Source organism: Silene latifolia, chromosome 11 (genome assembly GCF_048544455.1).
Source record: "Silene latifolia isolate original U9 population chromosome 11, ASM4854445v1, whole genome shotgun sequence".
In the NCBI taxonomy this organism is placed as follows: domain Eukaryota; kingdom Viridiplantae; phylum Streptophyta; class Magnoliopsida; order Caryophyllales; family Caryophyllaceae; genus Silene; species Silene latifolia.
In genome coordinates this window covers 132,091,870-132,106,118 of record NC_133536.1, presented here as the reverse complement: position 1 = coordinate 132,106,118, position 14,249 = coordinate 132,091,870, and positions in this window count along the sequence as shown.

The window sequence follows — 14,249 nt, the reverse complement described above, 5'->3', positions numbered from 1 at the left end:
AATCAATTTTTGAAATGGAACTTTAATGTTTTAAAAGTGAAACTTTAATCTGTGAGAGCAAATTTAATTCTTTACGATTGAAACTTTAGTTTTTTAAAGTCATTTTGTGAATAAAAAATTAAATTTATATATTTTTAAATATAACTTAAACTTTTTTTCGGCCATTTTAATAAAAATTTTTTGAATTTATGTAATGATGTAATTGTGACTAAAATTTATTTAATTTCATTGATTTATGAATGAAACTTTAATGTTAAACGAGTGGAACTTTAATGGTGACAAATGAAACATTAATTTTTTTAGGCCATTTGACGAGTGAAACTTTAATTAATATTTATTTAATTCTCAGTTATTTATGAATGAAACTTTAATGTTAAACGAGTGAAACTTTAATGGTGATGAGTGAAACTTTAATGGTTTTCAGGCCATTTTCAATATAAAAGTTTGTATTTATATATTCATGTAAAAATTTGGTATTTCTCGATGTTACGAATGAAACTTTAGTGGTTTACGAGTGAAACTTTAATGGTAAACGAGTAAAACTTTAATTCTTGCGAGTCGAAACTTTAATACGAGTCCTTTTATATATAGGCAATAACCACCACCACCGCCAACAATAAAACTTCCTTTGTCGCCACCACTGCCAACAATTATAACAACAACCGCCAACACCACCCTGACTTCACCAAAAAAACAAAATTGTAGTAGATCTGAAAAACGAGTCCACCCACGACTCCTTCAAGGCTCCAACCATCAACACCCACCACCCTCGGCTTCTCAAACCACCACCAACAAAAAACCACTCCTTTGCTTAGATTTTTTTAAAAAAAAAAAGACAACCATTGGTAAACAGCCACCGTGCGCGACTACGACCACAACCACCACCTTCTCTCCCCATTCGCCACCAACACCACCACCTACATCTGAAAAAAAAAAAGACAAAGGAGGAGGGAAAAGGCGGCAAAACTACCGCCACACCATTACCCACCGCAACACCAACCACCAACAATAACAAACTTTTTAAGATCTGAAAAAAGATAAAAAAAACAAAAAAAAAACGAGAAGGGGGAGAGACGGCGTCTGGTGGCGGCGGTTGAGGAGAGGAGAAGGGACGACCATGACGAGGGAGAGAGCGGCTTCTTGTAGTGGCGTGCACTGTTGTAGTTGTTATTGGTGGTGGTAGGGTGGTTGTTTGGGGTGTTTAGGGTTGGTTGGTGAGTGAGAGATGAGAGAGGCGGAGAGAGAAAGAGGGAGGAAGAGAGAGAAGTGAGAGGCAGTGAAATGAATATAAATTAGGTTTTGTTGTCTTTTATATAGCCTCTTTATTTTTAGATTTAATCTTAACCTTTGATTTGGTTACAATCTAAGGGCTAAGATTAGGACTTATGGACTCACCTAAGGAAGGTGGACTCATTTGATCCTAATTCTATATATATACACACACACACACACACACACACACATACACACACACACACACACACACACACACACACACACACACACACACACACACACACACACACACACACACACACACACACACACACACACACACACACACACACACACACACACACACACACACACACACACACACTTATGAGATTAGAACGTTAAACCTCGGTTTGACGTCGTGCTTTGACCGTTGGGGACCAATAAATTAAGATTTATATCAAAGACATTATGAACTTATGAGATTTGACCTTAGACTTGTGTAGTAGAGAAGCGGTTGATAAACCCAAGAAGTGGTGGTTTGCGGTATTAGACGATGTGTCCTTTGAGAGTACTTTATGAGTATTGGGCGTTGAACTTCAGGATGAAGTTCTCTTTTAAGAGGAGTGAAAGTAATAATGTAATAATTGGGACTCTAAAGAAAGAAAACGAGCATAATATATATATATGAGTAGCGTATCAGTAAACATATGAGTATAAGAGAGGGTATACGATAAAGGATAACGTGTGAGGTGGTTTGAGCCTGGTGAGAGAGATGAGAATCATATTGACATAATGAGAGTGATGATGACAGCAAGAACTCGAGACAGTACTTCAGAATCGGTGATGAGACTTCAGGGAGTAGTTGGAAGGAGAGAGAGTGATGTGAACTTTGGGGACGAAGTTTGATTTAAGGGGGAAGATTGTAATACCCCGCATAATAGTATAGTGCACTCGGCCGAGTAATGTTGAGTACTCGACTGAGTGGAGTCCTAATCGACCGAGCGTAGGTATACTCGATCGAATAGACCGTGTGAAGTTCATATCAACTTATGGAGTAAGTCACTCGACCAAGTGACTAGTTTACACGATCGAGTGAACCGAGCACTCGATCGAATTAATTGTCGCTGTCACCACCCCGCGTTTAGACATTGTGTGGGCCTTAGCCTTCAAACCCTTTTTTTCAGATTTTTTCACTCATTTACTCACCTAACCTTATGTCTCTACCTTTCAAATTCCTCTAAAAATCCTCTCATCCTTATCCACAAGATCTACACCATACTTGTGAGGATTTGTTCCCAAGTTCTTGTTCTTGCATAATTGTTCATACTTGTAAGTATATTCCTACTCCTTTTTCCTTATTCTTAGCTAGTGAACCTTAGTTAATTAGTATGTTGTCTTATGAGATTTTAATTAGGGTTTTGACTAATTAAGTAGAGTAATTAAGAAGTTAATTAGTATTATTAGTTGTTGTAGAATGTTTTGGGATAGGTATTATGTAATTTATGTAGGATGAGACGATTTTATTAGTTGGATACTTGGTGGTTTCGAAAAGCTTATCAAGATATTCTAAAAGGTATGGTTAATCCTACTCGGTTTCAATAAGTTTAAATGGTTGCATGTGTCATTATTGTGTTGTCATTGCATTATGACATGATTGTTGCGGATAATTGTTGTTAGTCTCATAGTATTGTTGAGCTTTCTTCATAACATGATAATGAGTCATTAGTGTTGGTTTCACAATGTCATTGGATTTGGATTATAACATGTGGTTATTGATATACATGAGTATGTGGTATGATTGGCATTCATGATATATGAGAAAGAGTCACAATTGGTAAGAGTATGCATATTCTTTGTGAAATGGGCAAATTGGCATATTGTGATTCATTTAGTGATATATTTGGTTGTTGGAAATTATTGGTGGTGATACTTGTTGTGAGGAGACATAAGACAGTTGGGAGACCGTCTTACGCTTGATTCGCCTCTTGGAGCTTCCCGCTCTTAGAGGTATGTGCACATTAATGACTTGAGTACGGAGGGACTCGTGTGGTTGAGACACGACGTCTGGCAGAGGACCTGGTTGGCTTCCGAAACCGATACATCTGGCCATCTCTCAGTACCTATTTGTGAGGTGTGGTGTCCAGGGCATGTCCCTGTCACCGATGATTGTGGGTACGTCTGGGCGTGTCCCGGTACCGGCGGGGTGATTGTATAATCGTGTTGCATTCATATCATTTCCTTATTGCATATGTATCTACCTTGTTGTGTTTTATTATTGAAACTGACGTGTTGCGTGTTTGTGTAATTGTCACCTATTTCCGGGGTGGCCTGTGTCGATCCATATGATATTTCCGATCATATGGGGAGCAGTTTGAGTACATGTTATTTTGGTATCACGTGGGAGACGGGACGAGCCACAAGCCTTGGTGACATTCGAGTCGAGCATAACTCTGTTAGAAGAGTATAGTAGTCATAAGTTGTATCATTTCTTTCATTTATACAATCATGGTTATGTAATCCACTAAATACTTTATTTATATTAAATGTTTCTTAATTGCATCTCCGATTCACCGCCTCGAGAAACCGAGATGGTAACATCCTCCCATTGACTTAGCCGGGCAAGAAGGGGATGTTGCAGCCGAGTTCGAGCTAATTTGAGCCCATATATAATTGTTAAGTTATTGTTTTTTTTCCTTTCGATATTACATAATTCTAAGTTTATATATAATGTTATTGGTCAAACCAATGAAAACATTTCATATTGTTATAGACATGTATAATCATGATAAAAATTTTTTATCAAAATTAAGAACAAGATATTATCTTATCGCACATGTTCGAGCCGCGCTTTGACTGAGTCAAACTCAAGCTTCTCGCGAGCTGCACGTCTCATTATCACCTCTATATGTGCCATGTATCGGGTCTCGAATTCGATATGTTTATCGTTTTGTCGAATTGGGGTATGTTTATCTGGAGAGTCTGACGCCAAATTTAGACTAGGACCGTCTTATATGATTGTCCGCATACCAGGAGGATTGGGTCTTATCATGTCTGATCTTATCCGCTGTACATGCCATTTACCGTGAGAGTTATGTCTTAGATTTTTTGAATTGTCTGTCTTGTGCTTCTCTCACTTAGTGTATTTACACTACTAAAATAACTCGAAATAGTGACGGGAAATATGACGAAAAAATAGAGGCGTCAGCTGACACGGGAAACTGGCGGTTTTCTGATTGAAATTTCGTCGGGAAAGTATTCTTGACGGAAATTCCATCAGAAGCCGCCAGATAAAGATGGCGCGTTGAATAATGACTTTGGCGCCATAACGGGTGAAGGGTATATGATGGTATTTCCCTCAGTAGAGTATAATTACTGACGGAATTTCTGTTAGTACAACAAATTTCCTGACGTATTTTCCGTGAGACAGCCTCACTTAGAGATGCCATTCAGGCAATTATTGAGTGTAAACGTCTAACAAAAAATCCGTCAGGAATCCGTGTTTTCTAAAACTCCTAATGGTAATTCAGTCAAGAAAGTCAGTAAAATATTGACTTTCTTGACGGAATTTCCGTGAGGAGTTGTTTTAATCAAAAATATCACGAGAAGAATCCCCCGTCTCCCTCTATCATTCTATTTTCCCCAAATCAGTTTTTTTTCATCAATAACCCTAAATCCGACCACCACCCCACCTAGTGATTCTCCTCCGGCCACCTTGTCATTTTATGGCCACCACCCTATACTCACTCTATTTCCTTCCTCTTCTCCTTCACAATCTCCTTCCTCTATTTTCTTTCTTCTCTTAATTCCACCGCCGCCGCCTGCCACCATCAATTCCACCACCCATTCCAGTTTATTTCTCCTCCGTCCTTTTAATTATTTGTTTCTTAATTAGGTAATTTATTAATTTCTTTTGATTTAATTTTTGTTTAATTAGGTTAATTTCCCTAGGATAGAAATCATTGTTGAATTGTTCTTCAAATTATTGTTTGTATTTATGCATGTTACCTTAGGATAGAAGTCATTGTTGAACTGATGTTGAAATTATATGTTTTTATTTATGCATGTTGCCTTAGGATAGAAGACTTTGTTTAAATGTTTAATTTTGTTAAATTTTGTGAAATGTTAATGTTGTTAAAAATTAGACTTAATGTTAATTAGATTAACTATATAAAATGTAAAATTACACTTAATGTTACTTAGTTTTTGTTAATTGACATTATGAGGATAGTAGTCATTGTTATATGTTTTGTTTTTAGTTTATTGAAATTATTGTTCACATTGACCTAGTACCTATTCAAAAATTACTCATTAGAAGTAATTTTTGAATTATCCCCGTTTTGGGACTGTCTTTGTATGTTTCAAGTCACTTAGGTAGTAAACATGTATTTGTAATTCGTTAATGAGGAAAGAGCTCGGTGACAATTCCTTTAATGTACTCTGAATGCATATGTGGAGTAATTATTTATTCTGCATTGTGTGTTTGGAGAACATAGGGGAATTGTTGCCGAATTTTTTCCTCATTAATAAATCACAAGTGCGTGTTTGCTAGTGACTTGAAACGTACATTAATGGGTTTAGGTTTGAGTGATAAGGACCTAATTCGAAAAAAAAAAAAAGATTACTTGTTGACAATAGTTATACGTTGGTGATAATGTTTATTGAGTATTATTCTTGGTTGTTATTATTTTTTTATGACCTGTATACAAACAAATTAAATTGTAAATATATAAAAACATGAAAAGATTAGAACGGCAGTGGATGAATGAAAGGTTAGACGAAAAAAAGAAACCCAAGCGTGAATTTGCAAAGGGAGTGACAGAATTTATTGAATTCACGGAACAAAGTAATATGTATAAGAATTTAGGTGAAATGAGGTGCCGTGTAAGAAATGCAATAACAGAGCATATAAAGGGAAGAAAAAAGTTCTAAATCATCTTTGGTCGAATGGTTTTGCCGATAATTACTATGTATGGACGTATCACGGTGAGGAACTGCCTACCAAAGGAAGTACAAGTAGTATCGTAGTTAGTGATAATCCTTACCGGGAGCTCGTGGAAAATGCATTACGTGATAATGTTGATCAAATATTGGAGGAGCAACTCAATCCCGATGACCTTAGTGATGAAGAAGTGCGTGATGAAACCCCAAACCCTCTAGTTTCTTCCTTCCATAAAATGCTAGAAAAAGCTGAACAACCAATGTATGAGGGAAGTAATATGAGTTTGTTTCACACGGTTGCTAGGTTGGTAGCACTCAAATGTGAGAACAACCTATCTCTTAGATGCGCTAATGGTTTTGTGTTGTTCGTTGGTGACCTTATTCCAAAGGATAATCAAATGATGCGCAATTTTAATGATATTAAGAATGTTCTCAAGCGACTCCAACTACCCCCATGAGAAGATCGATGCATGTCCCTCTGGATGCATGCTTTTCTGGGAGGAAAATGCAAATCTTGAGGAATGTAAAAAGTGTCATGCATCTCGGTATAAAAGTACAAAAAATTCAAGTAGGAGCTGAATTCCTTGTAAACCGTAAACTTATTTCCCGCTTGCGCCAAGGTTACAACGATTATACGTAAATAAGCACATAGCAGGTGAGATGAGTTGGCACCATAGAAACTCCCGACTAAGAGAAAGGTGGACAGTGGCACACCCAAGTAATGGAGAAGCGTGGAAACAGTTCTCCAGAGAGCATCCGGAATTTGCAAGTGAGCCTCGTAATGTTTGGCTGGGTTTGTGTACAGATGGTTTTAGCCCTTATGGGCAATTTGGGAAGAATTACTCATGTTGGCCCGTGATTATCACTCCGTACAACTTACCTCCTTGGTTATCTATGAAGCGATAATTTATGTTCTTATCTCTACTCGTTCTAGGTCCTAAGAACCCTAAGACAAATTTGGATGTCTACCTGCAACCATGATCAAAGAGTAAAAAGAACTTTGGGAAACCGGCGTGTACACCTACGATGTTTCTAAGAAACAAAATTTTCAATTAAAGACTGCATTAATGTGGATGATCAATGATTTCCCTGCATATGGCATGATTTCTGATTGGTCCACATCTGGTTATCGTGCTTGTCCTTATTGTCAAGAAAAGGAACATAGATTTTTTTAGCTTAAAAATATCAAAAAGGTGTGTTGGTTCGATTGTCACCGTTAATGTTTGAGACCTGATCATCCTTCCCGCAACAATTGTAATAATTTTCTTAAGAATAGGAAAACGGGTAATTGCATAGCCGCAGAAAAATTAACCGGTGATAAGGTGTGGGATTCGGTAAAAGAGTTGCCGAAAATAGTTGATGCTTCTGATCAAGAATTGAAAATATTGAAAGACAAGCATGAAGGTTGGTGGAAATAATGCATATTCTGGGAACTTCCTTACTGGAAAACATTATTGATTCGACACAACTTAGATGTTATGCACATTGAGAAAAACTTTTTTGAACAGCTTATCGACACGGTCATGGATGTACCCCAGAAAAAAAAATTGGCCCTAAGGGTAAAGCTGACTTTAATGAACTTTGCTTCAAACGTCCCATATCATCTAGGTTTGTTTTAGACACCGCGAAGAAAAAGGCTCTATGTGAATGGGTTGCTAATTTGAATTTCCCGGATGGTTATGCTTCAGATTTAAGCCGGTGTGTTGACCATAGAAACATGGTGTAGCATTCAATGAAAAGTCATGATTGTCATGTTTTTATGGAACGGTTACTCCATGTTGCCTTGAAACATTGGCTCCCAACGGGTCCTTGGAGGGCAATAACTGAGATAAGCCAATATTTTAGAGACTTGTGTACTTCTATGATTAAAGTTGATTCTATAGAACATCTACAGTCAAACATTGCCGAGATAATATGCAAGTTAGAGAAGATATTTCCCTAGTCTTTCTTCAATTCCATGTAGCATTTGCCTATCCACTTACCTTATGAAGCGAAGGTTGGAGGACATGTTGAATATCGATGGATGTATCCATTTGAGTGATTTCTTAATCATATAAAAAAAAATTGGCAACAAAGCTCGGGTGGAGGGTTCCATATGCAACTGTTTTTTGTTAGAGGAACTTGCAAATTTTTATTCCCTATAATTCGAAAGTCACATTGACACAAACGCGAAAGACTTAGATGTTGGTGTGAATTCCGATGACCAGCTAGATTCAAAATTACCTGAGTTAATCAATGATGACATGGGAACTTGATGACTGAGTTTTTGCCATCAATTCTCGCACCAAAAATAATTTGTAAAACCCAATTAAAGTAGTATTTATCGGGGTCAAACCACAAGGATGGCGGGGGTTAGATACTTGGCTTGTTTAAGTCTTTAGTTTAGTTTAACAAATGAAAGGAGATCAATTTCTAAGACTATTATGCAAACTTATATGAAAGTATGCTAAAATGAAAGTGTAGTTAATCAATATGAGAAAGAATAGAGCTTTTGGGTTCACTTGGGTAATTGGGCATAAAACAAGGTAAACATGGGAAATAGGTGATGCAGATGGTTGTGGCGGCGTTGAATGATGGTTCTGGGAGGGAGCCGAGATGGTGCTCAATAAATGGTGAGCTGAAGTCATGGTAGCTGATTTTGTGGTGGTGGAGGTGAGTGACGAAGGGAGCTTGAATTTGGTGATGGTGGGTGTGAATGAAATGAATGACAATGATGATGAGTGGAGTATGGTTTGGCTGATGTTTATGATCAAGGTCAAGGATTGACCTTAGACTTCTCCTTCTTAGAATTGGGTCATTTGCTCTATTTGGCTCGTCTTCATCTGCCTCGCCCCTTCTCGGTTCACTAATTCACTTTGTCTTTCTTTTATTCACGAATCCATTCCTAAAAAATTAAATTACACAAAACCAAAGCGGTAATATAAAAATAATAACAACCATTATTCATATAACATTTATAATAAAACTAATACATTAACAAATATATATATATAGGGTCAGAATCCGGTGAGAACCACCAGCATAATGAGAACCGTGAGAACCCTTACTAAATCATCATCAAATCTTGTTCCGAAAGTTTTGATGGATCATTTACCCTTAGTTTAGCTTATTCTAACACATTTTTAGTATAGCTAAACAAAAAATTTTGATTTTATTAACAAAATATAAACTTAATGTACAAAAATACAATTAGGTATACTAAAATGGATATAGATGCACGAAAACCAATACTAGGTGTATGAAAATTGTTACATGCATGAAAATGATTACTAGGTGCATGAAAATATCAGGCTATACGTGCACGAAAATAAGTTCTAGGTGCGTGAAAATTGTTAGATACATGAAAAATGAGTACTAAGAGCATCAAAATTAATAAAATTTTTCTCGTCACGATTCCGGTCAATAATTTATACTTTTTGGACCAACAAATATGTTATCTAGACATAAAATTCTATGCCGAATCCAAATATGTCGTTATTTTTTAGAAAAAAAATCATTAAGGTGGAGTTCTCAAGGTTCTCACTATGTAGGTGGTTCTCACCGGATCCCAAATATATATATATATATATATATATATATATATATATATATATATATATATATATATATATATATATATATATATATATATATATATATATATATATATAGAGGCAAGATCCGGTGAGTCCACCTATATTTTTGAGTCCCATGAGTCCACTTATGTATCACACGTTGTACATAATAATATCACGAATTGAATAACAATATAGTAGTGTCTTTTTCAAATCTATGGCGGGGGGAATTATATGATTGACTGCTACTTCAAAATATAACAATCGCAAAAGTTTGATACCTGAGGAACATGAAGAGAAACAACGAGATAAACAAACAAGCCATTCTTAAGGTAAACTAGTGCAATATGCAACCAGTGGTATCTTTAATTTGAACCAAAAAGAATTGACAACTTACACCGAGGCAACTAGCAAAGGCGGGATCTTTGAACATGGGTGCATGGCATGCGGGATATCAGTGCATCAAAAGCTCTGCAAGAAAATAAAAGATGGTCTCAACATCAGAATCAAAGAAATATCCACCACTCAGATCACTTAACCGACTAAATTTTCCAAAAGTCGAAGGCTCTTCTTGTTCCGACAATGCATCAACCATATTAGCTAGAACTCTTCCCAGGGCAAAAAACCGATCTGCAGTAGTACTAATGTAATCCAATCCTACATCATCCACAAGAATCATCTGGACAATAAATGTCTCTACCTGGAAGGGCAGAAGGATAGCATACTCGAAGTTGCAACGTAAACAAGACTGAACAAGCAAACGAGATGTGTCAATCCAAAACATATCATGCATTCCGGCCATGGGATAATAATGTTAAGAAGTCCCAACACATTTTGGGTCCATGTGTCGTGTTTATCCTAAAGTCCAGTGAAGTGGTAAACAGTAACTCTTTTTAAGTGATGAACTACAAACTAGAAATAAATTTATGAATAAAATCCACTCCTTATAAAACATAGTATAACGCGTGATATTGTTTAGTACAACCAGTGATATTGTTAAGTGTAAGGTGTGATATTGTTTTGTATAACTTGTGATACTCTTTTACTGGAATCACAGACTCAGATAGAATATTACAGGTTATACTAAACAATATCACAACTTAGACTTAAAAAAAACAAAAAAAAAAATTTTTTATCATAAAAAAAATCGTGATATTTTTGTGTAGAGCCTATGATACATAAGTGGACTCACAGGACTCAAAAAGATAGGGTGGACACATGTGATCCTAATTATATATATATATATATATATATATATATATATATATATATATATATATATATATATATATATATATATATATATATATATATATTCGCGATAAATAAAATTGAACTATTAAATACTAAAATTATAAAAATCTGACTAGTTATTAAAAATAACTAAGACGACTAATTATTATAAATTAGTAAATAAATGAGCTATTTAATCAATTAAGCACACAAAATTGAGTCGGAATAAAGTATAAATGAGGGGTAAAACACGACTAAAATACTACTTATCAAATCTCCCCACACTTAAACCTTACTCGTACTAGAGTAAGCTCATAAACTAAGACAACGACCCTTATTAAATCAACAACTAATCTATCTTAATAATATCCGATGAGAGGCAATTAACGGGACTTCTCCGTCCTTTCAACTCACAACAAAACACAATGAGATATGTGCTTCCTTGCAAGGCAAGTGAGGGATTGCGGAAAATTTTGACACGTCCAAACATTTAAGCACGAAATAGCACATAAAATGCATCGCAAAAAGTCAAACTACTTTCCTCATCTAAGCGGCCGTTTTGTTTCAAAAATGAACAAAGAGAGTCATTAGTGAAGGATGTCGTCTCTGGGTATTATCAAGGTGTCGACTCCTAATTCTAGTTCAAGTAGCCTACATTGACAACACGGAGTGCCTAAGAAACAAATTCTAGGCGGAAAAAGTTAAGTACGTCGCTATACTCCCAAGAATGACACGACACACACAAGATTTAACTTCATATCAAACCTTTGCCCAAAGGAGACCCAAGTCTAACTCTCACGGGTTTCACTAGACACTCATTGAAGAACCGGGTGATTTTTTTGACAGAAAGTAACCAAAATCACTCCCCTAACTCAACTTACGAAGCATGCCCGCATTCTAATATGGTACTCCATCCAATATCAGCAAGAGAAATGTCAAAACGATGCACATACAAGAAAGACAATCGGGTTGTAACGAGGCTTGGGTTAGGCGAAAAGGGTTTGGTGCAAGCACCATTTTGGGACACGTGGGACTAAAAGTAGTCGCCACATCTAACCAATTCACTTAACTATACCCAATGAAAAAGAATTCTTTCACAAAAGGTGGCAAAGATTGCCATTTCTAAAAATCATTCAATTATTTTCTTAACAAGATCAATTGCAAAACCATCAACCCTTTATTGGACACAAATACAACATTCTTTTCTTTTTGTTTTACATTTCATTTTTTTTTTCTCTTTTCTATTTGATTTTCTTTGTTGCATTTTTCATGACTTGTTCACCTCTTATTAAGTAAAAGTAGGCAAAGTTGAAGCACAATTTCACTCATGTAGCATTAAGATCATACATCTCAAGAAGAGTCAAAATTTCAACCCAAATATATTCCACAAAAGAACTACAAGGAGGAACTTCTCAAAAGAAGTGAGTTGTTTATGGTGTAATACTCCGCATTTTTAATTAATAATTAATAATTTGTAATTTATAAGATGTGAATAAGTAATAGTTGTTGTCATAAAAAGAAAAAGAAAACAAATAATATGAACCGGGTGTTGGATCGTGTATGAACACGGGTGGTTAGACCGTGTTGGACACGGGTTGGACCGAGTGAAGGGGGAGGTGAGATGTGGTTTAGGTGTTATTTATTCTACTTAGATATTTTCATTAGTTTATTAGAAAAAGACAACTTCCTAGAACCTTCCACCTTTACCTACCAACTTATATAAATACATAATCTATGCCTCACCATCATAATTATTTCACATCAAAAACTCAATACATATAATTGTGAGGAAGAGCTTTTGTGAGACAACCTTAAGACGGACTTTTCATCTCGCGCAAGTTAATTGTGGTAAGTTGTTTTATCGCCTCACATCAATTATTTACATTTGACCTTGACCCGTACCTTTGACCGTTGACTGGCCATGGCCATGGGGAGGCGTTGACCGATGGGTTTGACCACCGTCGGGTCTGTAACACCCCCATCTACCAAGGTGCCTTAACAAGACCTTCCCTAGCCGATAAAGGCGTTACCATCTCGGTTGCCCGAGGAGTGTAATAATCAAATATCGGTAAAAGAACGGTTATAGCAATTACAAGTGATTTAAAACCAACAAACGATATAAAAGATACAACTCAAGACTACTATCAACTATGTGGAACTATCTATGCCATGACTCGTGGTAGACTCTGTTGGAGTTAGTGTCCTCCACAATAGTGCGTTAACATAATAAATCTCATTAATAGAATATCATCAGATATTTAATTATTTGATCCTCGTCAGTTGATTAACGTAAATCGATAACGGTTGGCTGACTAGAGTTTGACGTTATTGTCGTGAGACGGCGGTGATCAATCGACCCCCCTTTCGTCACACCTAAAGGAACGAACCCAAATTGATAACTAATTAATTGTATGAGATACAATTTATTTAGTCCCTTGATTTATAGACCAAGAGGTTAGTCGATTATTATTAGAGAGATTTCGAGTTGCGAACTCGAGAGAGCGATTATTATTTAATTATGCGATAATTAAATAATAAGTTTTGGGAGACGGGTTTTAGTTAATTAATCGTTAATTTACTAAAATTGTACTAATTGATTAATGTGATTAATATTAGTACGTAAATAATATGTGTAGTGGTACACGTATATTTACAGAGTGAATTGGACGAATTTATTATGGAAGCATTTAAACATGATACGATGTTTAATATGATAATTACACGGATTTGTGCGACAAATATAAAAACCAACATGGACCCGTATATGGTCATGTGGACCGTGTAAAATAAGTGTAATGGATGATTACTCACATAATCATTTTACCTTATTTTGTATACTACCATAATTTATCTTATATAAGATTTTGCATGTGATGTAAGATGAAAAATATAAGACAAAGTTTATACACTCCATCACTCCATCATATTCCACCCGCCACTTCCCTTCCTTCACTCCATCTATTTATTCACTTCTTCACACTACCTTACTTACACATAATTCATTATGTTTTGCATGTGAAAAAGCTCTTCCTTCTCTCTACAATAATTCCTCTCTAGTATACTATTATTACTAAGAATAGTTAGTAATATTACTAGTATTATTATCAAGGGCACATATTAATAAGTTACTAGTTCTTACTTATTAATATTATTTGGGTTGTTCTTGGGTGCTACTTGGAGGAGACTTTCTAGTTGAAGGTTATACAAGGAGGATCATCCACATATATTTAGCTCAAGAACAAATTAGTAAGGAGAACTAATTTGTGCCCATTTTACCTTATATTCAATGTAAGGAAATTGTTTTTC